The sequence below is a fragment of the Onthophagus taurus genome, chromosome 3 (genome assembly GCF_036711975.1).
Source record: "Onthophagus taurus isolate NC chromosome 3, IU_Otau_3.0, whole genome shotgun sequence".
NCBI classification, from domain to species: domain Eukaryota; kingdom Metazoa; phylum Arthropoda; class Insecta; order Coleoptera; family Scarabaeidae; genus Onthophagus; species Onthophagus taurus.
This window is the reverse complement of record NC_091968.1, coordinates 16,351,626-16,368,050: the sequence shown is the minus strand read 5'-3', so window position 1 is coordinate 16,368,050 and position 16,425 is coordinate 16,351,626. Positions and strand designations below refer to the sequence as shown.

The following is a 16,425-nucleotide window of genomic DNA, read 5'->3' as shown; positions in this document are numbered from 1 at the left end:
TGGATATATTATAATGATGATGGAGTTTTAATCTTCCAAGTCAGCTGTTTTCCTTTTTGACTTGCGAGCTTCGAAGCTTGACTACCTTAATTAAGAATTTTTTTATAATGTTTACCACCTTGGATACAGTTTTTTATTTTATGTCTGCGCGTTTATTTTTGTATATACATAAAATATAATGTTTGAGAATTTAACGCAACCGAAAGTGGTAAGGCACTCCCGATATATTTTAATTATAAGTATTGACTGTCTTACAAAACGTTGTCTTATAAAACGTTAAAGTTTTTATTGCTATATAATTATTTTAATTAATTTAGTTGTATCTAGTCATATAAAGCTTTATTAAAACTTTATTTCCTTTGCCACATTCATTGAGTGTTCCTTATTTACCACATTAGACATAGATAGGCAGTGTCATCGACCTCTTATGCCATAATCGGAAGTTAGTCAGTTCTCTGACGAAGCTTCGAAGATTTTTTTGTCGCGTTAATGTCCTAATCGAGTATGAAAGGCTGTTGACCAAAAGCATACTATAAAAAATATATGTTTATGTATATTTAGAAACCGTTTTTACTCTAAATAATAGATAAAATCGATACATGTCGACGATCGTAACGGGTTAAATTTAATACAAATGGAGTTTTAATCTGTTGGTCTTTGAAACCATCAAACGCAAACGGGGTCCGACCCTCTTGCGTCTATTATTGGCGTATTGACATTTCGCTTAGATCCTGGCTACGACGCGTATTGGTTTGCTTCTGTTTTCTTTTATAATAGGATGAGTAAATGTTTTGATTCGATTATGATTGATTTGTCCAAGTTTATCTTTTGATTTAATTTATTAAAAATAACCGTCAAATACATTATCGTTATTGTTTTATCGTAGTTTGTGTACTTACATCAATTTCATCAACATCATACTTTGGCGGCTAGTATGTAAAATGACCATACGTCAATACGGTTTTCAAATAAAAGGTAATATCCCCTTTGCCCTTGGTTTTAAATTTAGCATACCGAGACGTGTACATGTTGAAACGGCACGGTGGCCAATTGCGTAACAGATGACGTCATAACCGCCGTTCTACTGCTGCCGCAGCATCACCACATTATGATTTCTCGTTTTATTGCACTCTATCTTTCTCTTGTTCCTCTTCTCTGTGATGGTAATTTTGCAAATTGAACTGAATTGAAAAAATGGTGTGGTCGTTGTCTCATCTGGTGTGAGTGGGTTGAGTCTTTTTTTACATATTTTTTTGTTTGTAAGTTGTAATAAGTCGCGTAACGGCAAAAAATAGACCCTTGACGAATTCTTAAATACTTTTATTTATTTCAGTTTTTGTCGTATAAAACAAGTTAATGCAAAAATTGTCATTAAAGTATAATTACATTCTTTGGAAACTGGTGTGAAGTTATCCATAAATCCCAGCAATAAACTTAAAACATTAATAATTCCGTAACCAATACGATTTGGGTAACCAAATTTCACACACAGGTCACTCTTACCCTCAAGAACAGCTAACCACCCCCATTTGGTAAAAAAAAAATTTTTCAACCCTCACCCCCGAAAAAGGGATGTTTTCGCCCTGATGGGCACCTTCGAATTAAACGAAATTCTACCACATAATAGAACACACTTCTAAGTATTTTTATCAATTTTCAAAACACCGTAAGCCCTAACGGTTTTCGAGAAAAAAAATCAGTATTATAAACCGCGGATGGGACTTTAGGGGTGAATTTGACCCCGTTGGGCACCTTCAAAATTGATGAAATTTTAGGATGATTTAGAGGATGCCTTTAGCAATTGAAATCAACCATCCAAACACCGTAAGGTATAACGGTTTCCGAGAAAAAAAATGTGTTATTAGACACTATAGGTATACAGCGCGGCGCGGACTTTGGGGGTGAATTTGACCCCGTTGGGCACCTCCAAAATTGACGAAATTTTAGGATGATTTAGAGGATGCCTTTAGCGATTGAAATCAACCATCCAAACACCGTAATGTATTACGGTTTCCGAGAAAAAAAATGTGTTATTAGACACTATAGGTATACAGCGCGGCGCGGACTTTGGGGGTGAATTTGACCCCGTTGGGCACCTCCAAAATTGACGAAATTTTAGGATGATTTAGAGGATGCCTTTAGCAATTGAAATCAACCATCCAAACACCGTAATGTATTACGGTTTCCGAGAAAAAAAATGTGTTATTAGACACTATAGGTATACAGCGCGGCGCGGACTTTGGGGGTGAATTTGACCCCGTTGGGCACATCCAAAATTGACGAAATTTTAGGATGATTTAGAGGATGCCTTTAGCAATTGATATCAACCATCCAAACACCGTAATGTATTACGGTTTCCGAGAAAAAAAATGTGTTATTAGACACTATAGGTATACAGCGCGGCGCGGACTTTGGGGGTGAATTTGACCCCGTTGGGCACCTCCAAAATTGACGAAATTTTAGGATGATTTAGAGGATGCCTTTAGCGATTGAAATCAACCATCCAAACACCGTAATGTATTACGGTTTCCGAGAAAAAAAATGTGTTATTAGACACTATAGGTATACAGCGCGGCGCGGACTTTGGGGGTGAATTTGACCCCGTTGGGCACCTCCAAAATTGACGAAATTTTAGGATGATTTAGAGGATGCCTTTAGCAATTGAAATCAACCATCCAAACACCGTAATGTATTACGGTTTCCGAGAAAAAAATGTGTTATTAGACACTATAGGTATACAGCGCGGCGCGGACTTTGGGGGTGAATTTGACCCCGTTGGGCACCTCCAAAATTGACGAAATTTTAGGATGATTTAGAGGATGCCTTTAGCGATTGAAATCAACCATCCAAACACCGTAAGGTATTACGGTTTCCGAGAAAAAAAATGTGTTATTAGACACTATAGGTACACAGCGCGGCGCGGACTTTGGGGGTGAATTTGACCCCGTTGGGCACCTCCAAAATTGATGAAATTTTAGGATGATTTAGAGGATGCCTTTAGCGATTGAAATCAACCATCCAAACACCGTAAGGTATTACGGTTTCCGAGAAAAAAAAATGTGTTATTAGACACTATAGGTACACAGCGCGGCGCGGACTTTGGGGGTGAATTTGACCCTGTTGGGCACCTCCAAAATTGATGAAATTTTAGGATGATTTGGAGGGCGGACTTTTGATAGAAAAAAAACTTTTGATAGAGAAAGAAATTTATTATATTAATGGTCTGTTTTACTTATAATTAAATTGTGTAATGGATTGAGAATATGATTATAATTACTTGCTACCGCGTTCCAGACCGTTTCCAACCCTTGTTCATTTAAGTAAATGCCATCCCTGTGTAGAAATTTGTGTTAAATACATAAGAAAAGAAACATTTTTACGTTTTGTTACCCTTCCATCATGGTTCTGTTAACAATTGCTTCAATGTCGGTACAATTGATTTGCTTTTCAGCACAAAACCGTCGAATGTAATGATTGATTTCCTATAAAGGCATGGAGAGTATTTATTTATAGCATGACAGAGAAGTTATAATATCTTACGTTCACAGACTCGAAGTTTTTGCAGGGAGGAATTGTGCAAATTTGTATTCCTTTAGGATTTAAGGAAAGAAGGAAGCGGAAGAGGTGAGAATATTGGGACTTCAGTTGGGATGGTGATGTTTTATGGAGTATATCTTTAGTTCTTATCATTATAACGATATGACGTTCAACAATATCTCCACAAAACCAAGGGTAACATGTTTTTGGAATACACTTTGCGCGCCGCAAAAGTTTTAGTATTGTTTGACCGCCTACTGCTAAGTCGAGGAAATATTTTCCGTTGCTTGACTGTTTTGGTTGTCGTCCTAAAATATATACCATTAGTAGGAATTAATTTCACATCTGTTAGAACAAATACTTTGTAGTTAGTTCTAGTACGTAGCATTCGGCAAAAATTACTATCGCCCAAAAACAGTAATTTCGTCGACATCTTCACTGGTCACTGGTTTTAACAAGAGATAACTAGAACAGCTGATCTCTGCAATAGCTGACGAATCTTTATATATTATAAGTTTACTCCTCACCTTTCGGGCAAAATCTAAAAAATGTGTATGACGCTCTAAAACAACACCGAATAAGTCGGCAACTATTTTCCCGGAATGCACTTATAATGCAAAAAATATGGACATATTTTTTCCTTAATACCTGCGCCTTTAGTAACTGCACGTGGCGGAGTTCTTACCCTTTGCCAGTAACGACTAAAAGCCCATAAAACTACAAAATGCCTTTCTTAACAAAATTTATTTTTTCCATGAAATATTAAGAGTTTCGCAGTTTTCATAATCTATTAAAATCGCTAAAGGTACCTACTATCTGCTCTACATACGTGTACAATTTAATAACGAAATTGTTTCTCTGAAGCCGTGGTCGGTGTTTGGATGGTCGATTTAAATTGCTAAAGGCATCCTCTAAATCATCCTAAAATTTCAACAATTTTGGAGGTGCCCAACGGGGTCAAATTCACCCCCAAAGTCCGCGCCGCGCTGTGTACCTATAGTGTCCAATAACAAATTTTCTTTCTCGGAAACCGTTATACCTTACGGTGTTTGGATGGTCGATTTAAATCGTTAAAGGCATCCTCTAAATCATCCTAAAATTTGATCAATTTTGGAGGTGCCCAACGGGGTCAAATTCACCCCCAAAGTCCGCGCCGCGCTGTATACCTATAGTGTCTAATAACACATTTTTTTTCTCGGAAACCGTAATACATTACGGTGTTTGGATGGTTGATATCAATTGCTAAAGGCATCCTCTAAATCATCCTAAAATTTCGTCAATTTTGGAGGTGCCCAACGGGGTCAAATTCACCCCCAAAGTCCGCGCCGCGCTGTATACCTATAGTGTCTAATAACACATTTTTTTTCTCGGAAACCGTAATACATTACGGTGTTTGGATGGTTGATATCAATTGCTAAAGGCATCCTCTAAATCATCCTAAAATTTCGTCAATTTTGGAGGTGCCCAACGGGATCAAATTCACCCCCAAAGTCCGCGCCGCGCTGTATACCTATAGTGTCTAATAACACATTTTTTTTCTCGGAAACCGTAATACATTACGGTGTTTGGATGGTTGATTTCAATTGCTAAAGGCATCCTCTAAATCATCCTAAAATTTCGTCAATTTTGGAGGTGCCCAACGGGGTCAAATTCACCCCCAAAGTCCGCGCCGCGCTGTATACCTATAGTGTCTAATAACACATTTTTTTTCTCGGAAACCGTAATACATTACGGTGTTTGGATGGTTGATTTCAATCGCTAAAGGCATCCTCTAAATCATCCTAAAATTTCGTCAATTTTGGAGGTGCCCAACGGGGTCAAATTCACCCCCAAAGTCCGCGCCGCGCTGTATACCTATAGTGTCTAATAACACATTTTTTTTCTCGGAAACCGTAATACATTACGGTGTTTGGATGGTTGATTTCAATCGCTAAAGGCATCCTCTAAATTATCCTAAAATTTCGTCAATTTTGTAGGTGCCCAACGGGGTCAAATTCACCCCCAAAGTCCGCGCCGCGCTGTATACCTATAGTGTCTAATAACACATTTTTTTTCTCGGAAACCGTAATACATTACGGTGTTTGGATGGTTGATATCAATTGCTAAAGGCATCCTCTAAATCATCCTAAAATTTCGTCAATTTTGGAGGTGCCCAACGGGGTCAAATTCACCCCCAAAGTCCGCGCCGCGCTGTATACCTATAGTGTCTAATAACACATTTTTTTTCTCGGAAACCGTTATACCTTACGGTGTTTGGATGGTTGATTTCAATTGCTAAAGGCATCCTCTAAATCATCCTAAAATTTCATCAATTTTGAAGGTGCCCAACGGGGTCAAATTCACCCCTAAAGTCCCATCCGCGGTTTATAATACTGATTTTTTTTCTCGAAAACCGTTAGGGCTTACGGTGTTTTGAAAATTGATAAAAATACTTAGAAGTGTGTTCTATTATGTGGTAGAATTTCGTTTAATTCGAAGGTGCCCATCAGGGCGAAAACATCCCTTTTTCGGGGGTGAGGGTTGAAAAATTTTTTTTTTACCAAATGGGGGTGGTTAGCTGTTCTTGAGGGTAAGAGTGCCCTGTGTGTGAAATTTGGTTACCCAAATCGTATTGGTTACGGAATTATTAATGTTTTAAGTTTATTGCTGGGATTTATGGATAACTTCACACCAGTTCTTTGGAATACTTAAAGATTGATATTTTATTTATTTTATCTTATTCTTATTCTTTTATACTCAAGAAAAACCTGGACAAATTATTAATATAACATTACTATTAAATATATTGTACATAGGAAATAAAAGTATACTCTTATTAATGGAAAAATATTTTGTGAAATCTTTAAAAGTTGATTATCCAAATTTTATTTAGTCTATAAAGTTAACTTCTGTTGAATCTCGTGCGAGAATTGATTGAAATTTTAGATTGCCTTGCAAATGGACAAGGTAGTATGCCTGCGGGATAACATTTTCCCAAGATATCAACAAGACGACGTCTAAAAGAAGCTACCATAAGGGCGTGTCCACACGTTTCGTGACATTCGCGTTAATTGGACGTCTTCGTGTGTGGAAAAATTGTGTTACTGCCGCGCAAGGTGGGGACACCCTAAGAATCAAAAGATATAAAGCTACATTAGAAAGTTGGTAAGTGATGAAACAAAAGTAAGTGCGCAATCATCCTCATATACAAGGTATAAAAAGAATATCATAAGAAAGAATTCCAGTAAATGGATCGCATGTTGACGTCTCGCATGCGATGGTGAATTGAACTCTAAAACCACGTTCAGTGAAGGATATAGATAATAGCAATCTATCTGTTCAACAAATGTTTCGTCCCAGACAAAATCGATATATGAATTTGAAAGGTTAAAGTTCTTCTAATCCTCGACAATACTGTCCCGGTCATGCTGTCATAAAACACCTAAACTTTCAAACTCCATTTCTGCCACCAAATATAACTTCTTTAATACAGCCACTAGATTAACATATTATTGTTATATTTAGGAGTATATTAAATTTATATCATTAATTAGATTGGATTAACGTTGTATGATTTGAAGATAAAGACTGAAATTGACAAAAGAAATTGAATAATCATTTTGTGACGCACGATCCCAACGAGAAACGTGGTAGAAAGTTTCAACGTGAATTGAAGTTGTTGATGTCTTAGTGAATTATATAAGAAGTTAACCAAAATAAGCTCGCAAGGAATAATAACCAAATTTATGTGGTTTATGTGGGTATGTGCTCTGCTCTTCAATCAACATTTTTTCCACAGGAGTGACATTCTTGATTTTATTGGATATTGCACCATCAAGTGGTCTTCCTCGTTTAACTCTTTTGTGTCCAACTTCAACTAACCCACTGACAAGTGCAACACGAAATGTTTTAAGGTCCAACGCTTTTTAGTTCGTCGTTCCATGAAAATGATGTATGAATTCACATATGCTATATCACAATTTGTTGATATCATCTTCGACTCTTTCGCACCCGAAATGCTGACTTGCTTTGGCCGCAAAACTCATCTGATTCCAAACTAACCTAAGTTGCAAATGGATTCATTTCATGTACAGGTGCGGCAAAACTCCCTCCCTAATTTGAAACTTGAATAAAAAACAGATGGTACAAATTAACGAAACTGTATTAACATGAATGGAATCTGCAGAATGGGAAGTTATGTTATTATGTTTTACAAGTTTCGTTTTTTGAACAGTATATCGCTCAAGTGTTTTCCTTCGTTATCAATGGATTGCCGAATGCGAGTTCGAAAGTTCGCCATTACTCTAATCAACATTTCTTGAGGAATACGAGCAATCTCTTCTTGAATCGTTTGTCGTAGGGCTGGCAGAGTCCTCGGACGATGTTTGTAAACTTCAGCCTTAAGAAACCTCCATACACAAAAATCACAGGGAGTTAGGTCTGGAGATCGTACTGGCCAGTGGATGTTTCCGCGCAAAGACATCAAACGTTCTGGGAACAGCTGCCTCAGTTCTTGAAGAGATCTTCTGCTTGTGTGAGCAGTGGCCCCGTTCTGCTGAAGCCACTCATCCCGTTGAATCTGTATCGCATTGAATCGTGGTGCCATAGAAGTTTGAAGCATTTGAATGTATCGATCCGAGTTAGCGGTCACTGTCACTCCTCCTTCTTCAAAAAAGTACGGGCCGATGATCCCGACACTGTTAATCACTCACCACACGGTAACACGTCTACTATGCAGAGGCTTTTCATGGAGTTCCCGGGGGTTTTGTGCACTCTAATAACGGTAACTTCCGAACTCGCATTCGGCAATGCATTGATAACGAAAGAAAACAGTTGAGCAATATACTGTTCAAAGAAAGAGACTTGTAAAACATAATAACGTAACTTCCCATTCTGTAGATTCGATTCGGGTTAATACAGTTTCGTTAATTTCTACCTCTGTTTTTTATTGAACCTTCAAATTAGGGAGGGAGTTTTGCCGCACCCTGTACAATCGTCACAAATAATATTTACGTGCTATTGAAAATATCCATGTTGCAAGATTGATTATAAAATGTTATAATAAAATTAAAACAATCAATATTTGTGTGAACTTCTTTTTTGCTTTATCAAAACATGTCTAATCAAAACACTCTTTTATTCTCTTGTCTCGTGTTATATGCTACTACTATTGTCTTATTTTAAAATTTTACCATTTTATTTATTGAGTATGTATAGCGTTATATTAATTTTAAATTTTTTATTGTTTAGTTCCAATTTCAATTAATTTATGACCATTCGTCTGATGATGGCCTCTTAAAGGTCGAAACCAGTCCCGAGGAAATTAAATAAAGCATGAAAGAAGTTCAAACAAAGATTGTTTTAATTTTATCGCAATAATTTATATGCATGTTGGTTTTCCACAAAAATTCTTTACAATTAGTAAGGTACCGCCAATACAGCATGTTTAGAAGATCTTCGTCGATCAATTTTCAAGGAAAGGTTTAACGAATAACTTCCGTATCCGCAGTTTGATTAATTTGGACACGGATAGTGTTTGGAGTTAATTTTATTACTTATACCTGCAGACTGAATTAAATTAGATATCAATCATCGTAGATGTTCCAGAAAAAGTAATGCTGATGAGTAATCCAAAAAATATGTAAAGTTTGTTTTTTCTTCGGTACAAAATTGCCAACTTCCGATATGTTTGTTATGTAATCCAGCATTTTCTAATGAAGCAATGAAACTATTGCGTATAAAGCATTTGAAACGAAAGCGTCTCAAAAAGCAGGCAAGGCATTAAATACTTCAAAAATTTAAAAATTAATGTTGGCAAAAGAAATAAAGTAAGTGATGTAACAGCAACAATTATAAGGGATTCGAAGTAACTTAGAAGATTGCTTGTATATTTGTTCAAAACACAAAATCTCACAATAGTGGCAGAAATTAGTACCTGTTATATAGAAAGAAAGAAAAATTCTTCAATATTATGGATGAATTTGAAGGGTTTTGCTCATCATGTTCCGACTTATCGAGTTATCTTCGTTGCCTTATCAAAAATTAAAACGACTTATTGACATTGTAAGAAATATAGTCTAAGTGCCCAATATCTCTGCTATTAACCCACATTTGTTAGTTATTTTTCCTTTCAGATTTGAAGACATCGGCAATATACAAAATACCGAAACGTGCAAAGGGGATTTTTTAAAACTCTTTCTTCTGTATCTGTCAATTTGACATATCTTTGGTGTTGATAACCAACTCAAATTTTTCTGTTATATGTATTTGTACAAATAATTATGGTCTATCAAGGCAATCAAGTTCTGTTTTTGAGAATTGCTTGCTAGACACCTTTTGTTACGTTTTGCTGTAAATCTTTGCCCATGTGATATCTAAAAGTGCCACTATCAAATTTATTCTGCTCAAAACCTGAATTTATTTCTTACTATCTCGCTAAGCGTGTCTGCTCTGATGGCGAAATGATTCGAAATCTGCCTCTTCATTAGCTATAACCTTCACCTTCATATCCTTTATCATCTGACCACTCATCACCACTCTGGTCTTCTAAATTGAGTCACTTTATCAAAACTCTTTCATAATCTTGGCTTCTGTATGTTACTCTTTTTCTTTCGGTCATTATAAACTCAAAAAAAAAAAGCATAGGTGTTTTATGATTGTAGTTAATTGCAGTTAATTAACTGTATATATCAAGACCCAGTAGCGTACTAAATATAAAGCATTAGTAACATTATCAAACCATCGGTACCCCTGGTACAACTTCTTGTGTTAATGAAACGATGATTGCTTTCCAAGGAAGATTAGTTTTTAAACACTACTATACAATATATAACTTTGTTGTAACGATGTCTCATCGTTTATGCAGGAAAATATACGACATTGACTTAAATCGTTTTAACTAGAATAGTTCTTAAATTAGCGAAAAATATGTTACTCCATAAAGGTAGAAAATTGTATTGTTGATAATTAGTGCGCAAGCTTGCACGAATACTTCTGGACCATAATGATAATGAATGAGTGCTCAAATGATGGAAGTGTAATAACAAAGAACACATCTTCAAAAACAGGTGTTGTACGATGTAATGCCGGCTAAAATTCTTTCCTAACAACCGTTGAGTCATAGTACAGCTTTAAATAGTATTGGTGAAAATGTTGCTCAATATTGTTTATCTAGCAACTCGCACTTATTTCTTAATAGGTACTTGAATGGTCAATACTCATGTGATACACAAAGTTGTAGCACGAAATAACATTTTAATAAACGATTTTCGTTTATCAATAATTGAAGAATTATTAAAGTTGAGCTACATGTCTTAAGTTAACAATTCAAAATCTAAAAACACACATCCGTGGGCCACACGAAAAAGATTAATGTTGTATTTGATCTAATTAATCTTAACTTAATTAGTGAACATAAAATTAATTTGATTAATTATCACAATTAACCTAATTAATTAACTTTGTGTGTGTCTTTTTCTGTTTATTTACTGATAAACTCGGGGAATTGTTTTAAACGGCATAAAAAGCTATATTAAAATTGAACAACCATCGTTATATAAGGAACTTCGATTTTAATGTTCATGGTTTTCACAAAGTCATAAGAAAAGCGATTTTTTTTCTTCAATTTCCTTTTATTTCGTTCCAACAGACCTTTAGTAGTCCCACGCCTTCGGGTTCTTGTTTTTTTTTCGTCGAGTTTTTTTGTCTTTTAAGGCCTCTTCCAACAGCAGGTCCGTCTATACACCCACGCGACTTCCATGGCGCTGCAGTCTTCGTCGTTTTCTAACGCGATACGACGCTAATTTATTATTACTATCGGCGACTTAACAGTTATCATAAATTTCTGCGGTTGGACGGTTTCGCAATTGCACACACCGCGTCCGTTCCGTTTTCAAATAAAACCAATCCCATCGTTCTTACATTTTTTAAAGGTCTATTCATTTGACAGAAGAAGTCCCCTTTCCTTTTGTATAACTTTCCTGTTTGCATTTTTGTTTTTGGCTTTGTAGCTTATTTTTGACCTTATTTGGAAAAATGTTTCGACTTTTGTAACACCGTAGCAACAGGAGGGGTTTGTTATCGATCCAACTTGAAACACAAAGGGGGAAAATCCGACTAGTTATATTACATGGAATGAGAACTAATTTGAAACGGAATTTATATTCCATGATTAGAACTCGGTTAAGACTTTATTTACATAAACTCGTCTAATCAAATATAAATATGACGCACTTTGTTTAAAATCCTTTACGATCACGATACTAATTACGCTTACGAAAACATCAAATAAAATCGTACTACAAGGCGGTTATTGTTTTGAATACATTTATTATATAGTTCAAAGATAACAATTAGATAGTAGACTTCTCAACACGACTTCAAAAGTTATTTAAAACCAAACATGTTTTGAAAGATGATTGAGCTTCCGAAGTCCACAAACAATTTTCTTGATGTATTTTCAAGGAATTGTCATCGCGAGGACACACACAATACGTGTGTTTATTTTGCTTAGATCTTTTTCTATTCAGAATTAATTTGCAACGATAAATTGTTTGTTTAACGATATGGTAGTTATTTTTTCTTATCATAATGGTGTTTTTCTTGTGATTTCTTATCGATGTGTACCGCAAATGGCGGAAGTCAATTTATTTTTAACCTATTTTTTGATGGATAAAACTGGATAAACGGGAGTTATTCGGTGTATGTGATGCGAACTGTTTTTAGATGTTAGGGTGGAATCCGAACGGTTCAAACGATCTAAAAATATCATCGAGTTTAAAATACGAATAGTTTAAATTTAGACGGATATAAACCCTTAACTTTTTGGGTGGGTGACAAGATTTATGTTGGAAAACATCGGATGTTTCCATTTTTAGAAGAATCGACGAAATTAATAATTTAATTGTGAGACACCAAAAAATTGAAGGTATTTATTACATTTCATCATTATTATTTAATTTTGCTTTATCAAGCGATTAAATGAAATATGGGAATTATTTTCTTATGATAAATATATGCTGACAGTTGTCCGATATTGATACCAGTATTATAAATTGATTAATGTAAATGTTATATTATTTCATCGTTGATTGGATGAATTATAATTCTCCCATGTTACTATTAATATCCTCAAAAGCAAAGAATGAAAACAAAATAACTAAATGTACTTATCTATAATTAGCTAAACTTTCTTAAAATACTCAATTAAAAATACATGCATCGATGATTTCATCATTGAGAAACGATCGACGTTTTGTACAGGTTTGACCAGCTGCTCAAAATGACCTTTTCGATTCTGTGGTTGTGGGTACAATCGCAAGAAAAAAATGGTGTGTTTCATTGTGCTATATTGAAGTATATCTTTTTTTCAAAAACGTTTTTCATCTCGCAATTTTTAATAAAACCTCTTCTATAGAAAATATTTTTCAGTTCGTTCATTAGTTAATTAATTAGTACCGTAATAATTCGTGATAATAAATTAAATTTATCATCAGAAAAACTTGGAATCTCTGTTCAATTGTTCGTTAATATATTTTTATAAATAACATTAAGTTTAATTAAATTTATTTCTATAAAGATGCCATCTCTATCCAAATTGTTATCCTCGTTCGTTTTTCTTCATCAATACTTTGTACATCAGAGATAATCAGAGAAACGTTCAAGGTGGAAAGTGTCGTTAGGGTACAGAATGAAACATTGCAACCATTAGAAATCAGTAAGGGCCTTTGACAGGGTAACTAACCCTCTATCATGTATCTCGAGGGATTCGGGAGTTAACATTAAAAGGGACGACTATAGTTAACAAAACCGTCAAGATCTTGGCCTTCGCAGATCACGTCGACATAATTGTTTGAACGAGAAGGGATATGATAAAAGCGTTTAACCTCATAGGAAGACCAGCGACGAAACGTGAACTAAAGGTAAACCAAACAAAAACAAAATACATGAAATGTAATACATCGAGTTAGGCGAATACAGCTTTGAAGGTGTGTAACAGTTCATGTATTTGGGTGGCTTCCGAGAATATGACAGATAACAGTGGAGAGGATTAAAGAAGGATACACCTGGTAAACGGGACGTATTAAGTTCTGATTAGGCATTTAGGATTGGATGACCTGTATTCTAATACAACCAATCTGGTGAGATGTCTGTCCTGTCACAGAGGGACGAAAGGCTACCAGGCACTTTTAAGAGGAAAATACTCAGTATACAAGGGAGTGTTGGAAATGTTATTGGGAGAGAAATGTTAAGGTTTCCCCTAGGCATCTCTTCCCTCCATCATTCTAACCACATGTCCTACCCATTACAATCACTGGATCTTGATGTACTCTGAAAGCATGGGCTCCTTGTATTATCTGATATTATTCCCATATATTGGGCCTACAATCTTTCTTAGGATCTTAATCAGCGTCCAGGTCTTACAGCCATATGTCATTATAAGCCTTAAAATTCGTTTATAGATCTGGAACTTTATGTTTCTATCTACATAATATATCCTAAGATTGGCTATTGCAAAGTGAGATTTGTTGGCTAACAGTATTCTTCTTCGTAATTTGAGAGCTTGGTTCCCACCTCCCATCTCCTTTTAAGATATGCGAACTGCGCTAACACACACAACATTGCCTGACCTAGTCTGCATTATCATTTTCCTTACATTTGTTTTCAGCCTCACCGGCTTCACCATGATCTTCTTTTATCTGTAGATTTCTTCTGAATCCCTTCTTACTCAGTTTGAGATGAAAATGTTGTTCGCATAGGCCACCAGCTGTACTGATTTAGTTAAGAGTAGTTTCAATCTTCCTCATTTCACTTTTCGTATCGCATCTTCCGGTGCCAGATTAAACACCGATGATGCTAGCTCATTCTGTTGTTTTAGTTCTAGAGTGATATTGAAAGCTAGTGATATTGGGAGCTTGTGTATTACTTAATATTACTCATATCAGTTTTATAATCTTTACTGGTATCCTAAGCTCGGAATGCGGTATAAATACTCCCTGCTAATGGAGTCACATTCCTGCCAAAAATCTACAAATAAAATATTTTTTGTAACTTCCTTACTAAAATGGCATTCCTTATTTTACCAATACTTGTAATTACGGTGTAATTAAGGGTTGGGTTATAGGTTTTTTTCTTGTTGCTGTCAAGATGATTATTTTCAATATTTTTCATGTTTAAAAGATTTTTAACTCTTCATTTCTTCGATATCACTTTAACTCTTCTTGTTTGATCTCTACAGAGTTTCGTATGGACTTTATATCCTTGTCGTAATTGTTTTATAGATCTGTACGCATTTTTTCCATGTCCAAAAGTTGGTCATTTTCATACCTAAAGCTTCTTTTTGATCGCCGCATTCATATCCCCGATTATTATCTTGATGCCATTTTCTGGGGATACTTATACGTTTTCAAGTTGTTTTATTTCAGAGTTTCCTGTATTGCCGTTATTGCCAATTTATACCTTTTTATTTCATCTAGCATACTGCTGTTATTCCGGTGTATTAGTGTTCTTACATTCCATGTATCTATTACCGGCCAAATTAGATTTTAGGAGGAACTAGTTTCGCCTAGGTCAAACCAGTTCTCTCTACATGTGATAGGACAAATCAGTATAGCCTAGGCCAAACTCGTTCATTCTCTTACCGATAGGATAAATCAGTTTAGCCTAGATCCAATCGATTTATCCTTGTTAAAATTTACATGCTTTAGGACAAATTGGTACGTCCTAGTCTGAACTAATTTCACCTAGTTTGCATCTTCTATAAGCTTTTCAAAATAATCTGAATAAAGGAATAGAAATAAAATAGTCAATATGATTTATTAAAGTTATTTATTAACTAATCAGTAATTTCACATCTATCACTAGATCAACTTATATTCATCCACAGAAATCACCTTATCTGTAATTTGCTTATTTACTTATTTTTGCAAGGTTTACTCTGGTGGCACTTAGAATTGCAGAGTACTTTGTTTTTCTTACAATTGCATTTGTTTGTTGTATGTACAGTTTTTCATGCAACTGCATTTCACGAAGACTTGCCCTGATCCAACAGAATGTTTTGTGGCTGCAGTCCTTAAAGATATTTCAATATCGTGGTTAACAAGAAACTTTCGGGTTTTGCCGTGCGTCTTTTAATAAAAGGTTTACTGGTTTGAAGTGTGTCACTTCGAACCAGTTTCTGAAGAAGGTTGTAACATGGCATCCGAAACGTCAAACCTTTTATTAAAAGACGCACGGCAAAACCCGAAAGTTTCTAGTGTTAGTTCTAGTTTTAGTTCTAATCTTAGTTTAATTCACACCGGCCGTGAAAGCCTTCGTACTTATAAAATTATACCTGCAATAATGTTTTTGAAGAACGCCATGTTTGGTGCCAACTTTGTAAAGACCCTCATCACTCTTGAAGTATTATTCCAATTACGTTTCGAAGGTCACCTCTGCCTTTGTCTACACCTGGAATAGGTATGGTTACGTTGTCTCCAATATTAGCTGGTGGATGGGATTTGTCAGAGGAAGGTTTCATTCTTTTAGCTTGTTTTTCTAAATTTTCTGTCGCAATTTTTCTTGCATTTTGAATGTCGTTTGTGTCCATTTTCACAATGTTATCATCATCACTGTCTTCGTACTGTTCAGTATTGCTGTCATCTTCATATTATTTCTGATTTCTTGTGGCAACGAGGAAGTGGAAAGTCCTACTCTCGGTTCGATTCCGAATAATGTTTTGTAAGGTGATTGTTTTATGCCAGAGTGGTAAGCTCGATTTTTCATGAATTGGACATACCTTAATCCTTCCGACCACTTCGTCGAATTGTTGTCCTTTAACCAGGAACTTATCATATTTTCAATGTCTTGGTTGGCACGTTCAACAAAACCCTGACTTTGGCTGTGCCTTGGTTTTCCATGCACAATTTTTAG

At 35.5% G+C, this 16,425-nt stretch overlaps 1 protein-coding gene and 1 long non-coding RNA gene across 7 annotated transcripts in view; one reads left to right on the top strand and one right to left on the bottom strand.

Annotated features, from left to right (window-relative positions):
- Positions 1–16,425, top strand: part of LOC111428649 (adducin 1-like protein hts) — an 84,248-nt gene that overhangs the window by 8,154 nt on the left and 59,669 nt on the right. The gene's annotated exons all lie outside the window — the stretch shown is intronic.
- Positions 3,189–4,586, bottom strand: LOC139429406 (uncharacterized). Of its 3 annotated transcripts, none has more exons than XR_011640052.1 (3): positions 3,541–4,510; positions 3,391–3,482; positions 3,189–3,333 (listed from the first exon to the last, which is right to left on the bottom strand). It is a non-coding gene; the product is annotated as an uncharacterized lncRNA (long non-coding RNA). The 3 variants fall into 3 exon arrangements; XR_011640051.1 differs by having other exon boundaries at positions 3,391–3,845; positions 3,899–4,498; XR_011640050.1 differs by having other exon boundaries at positions 3,391–4,586.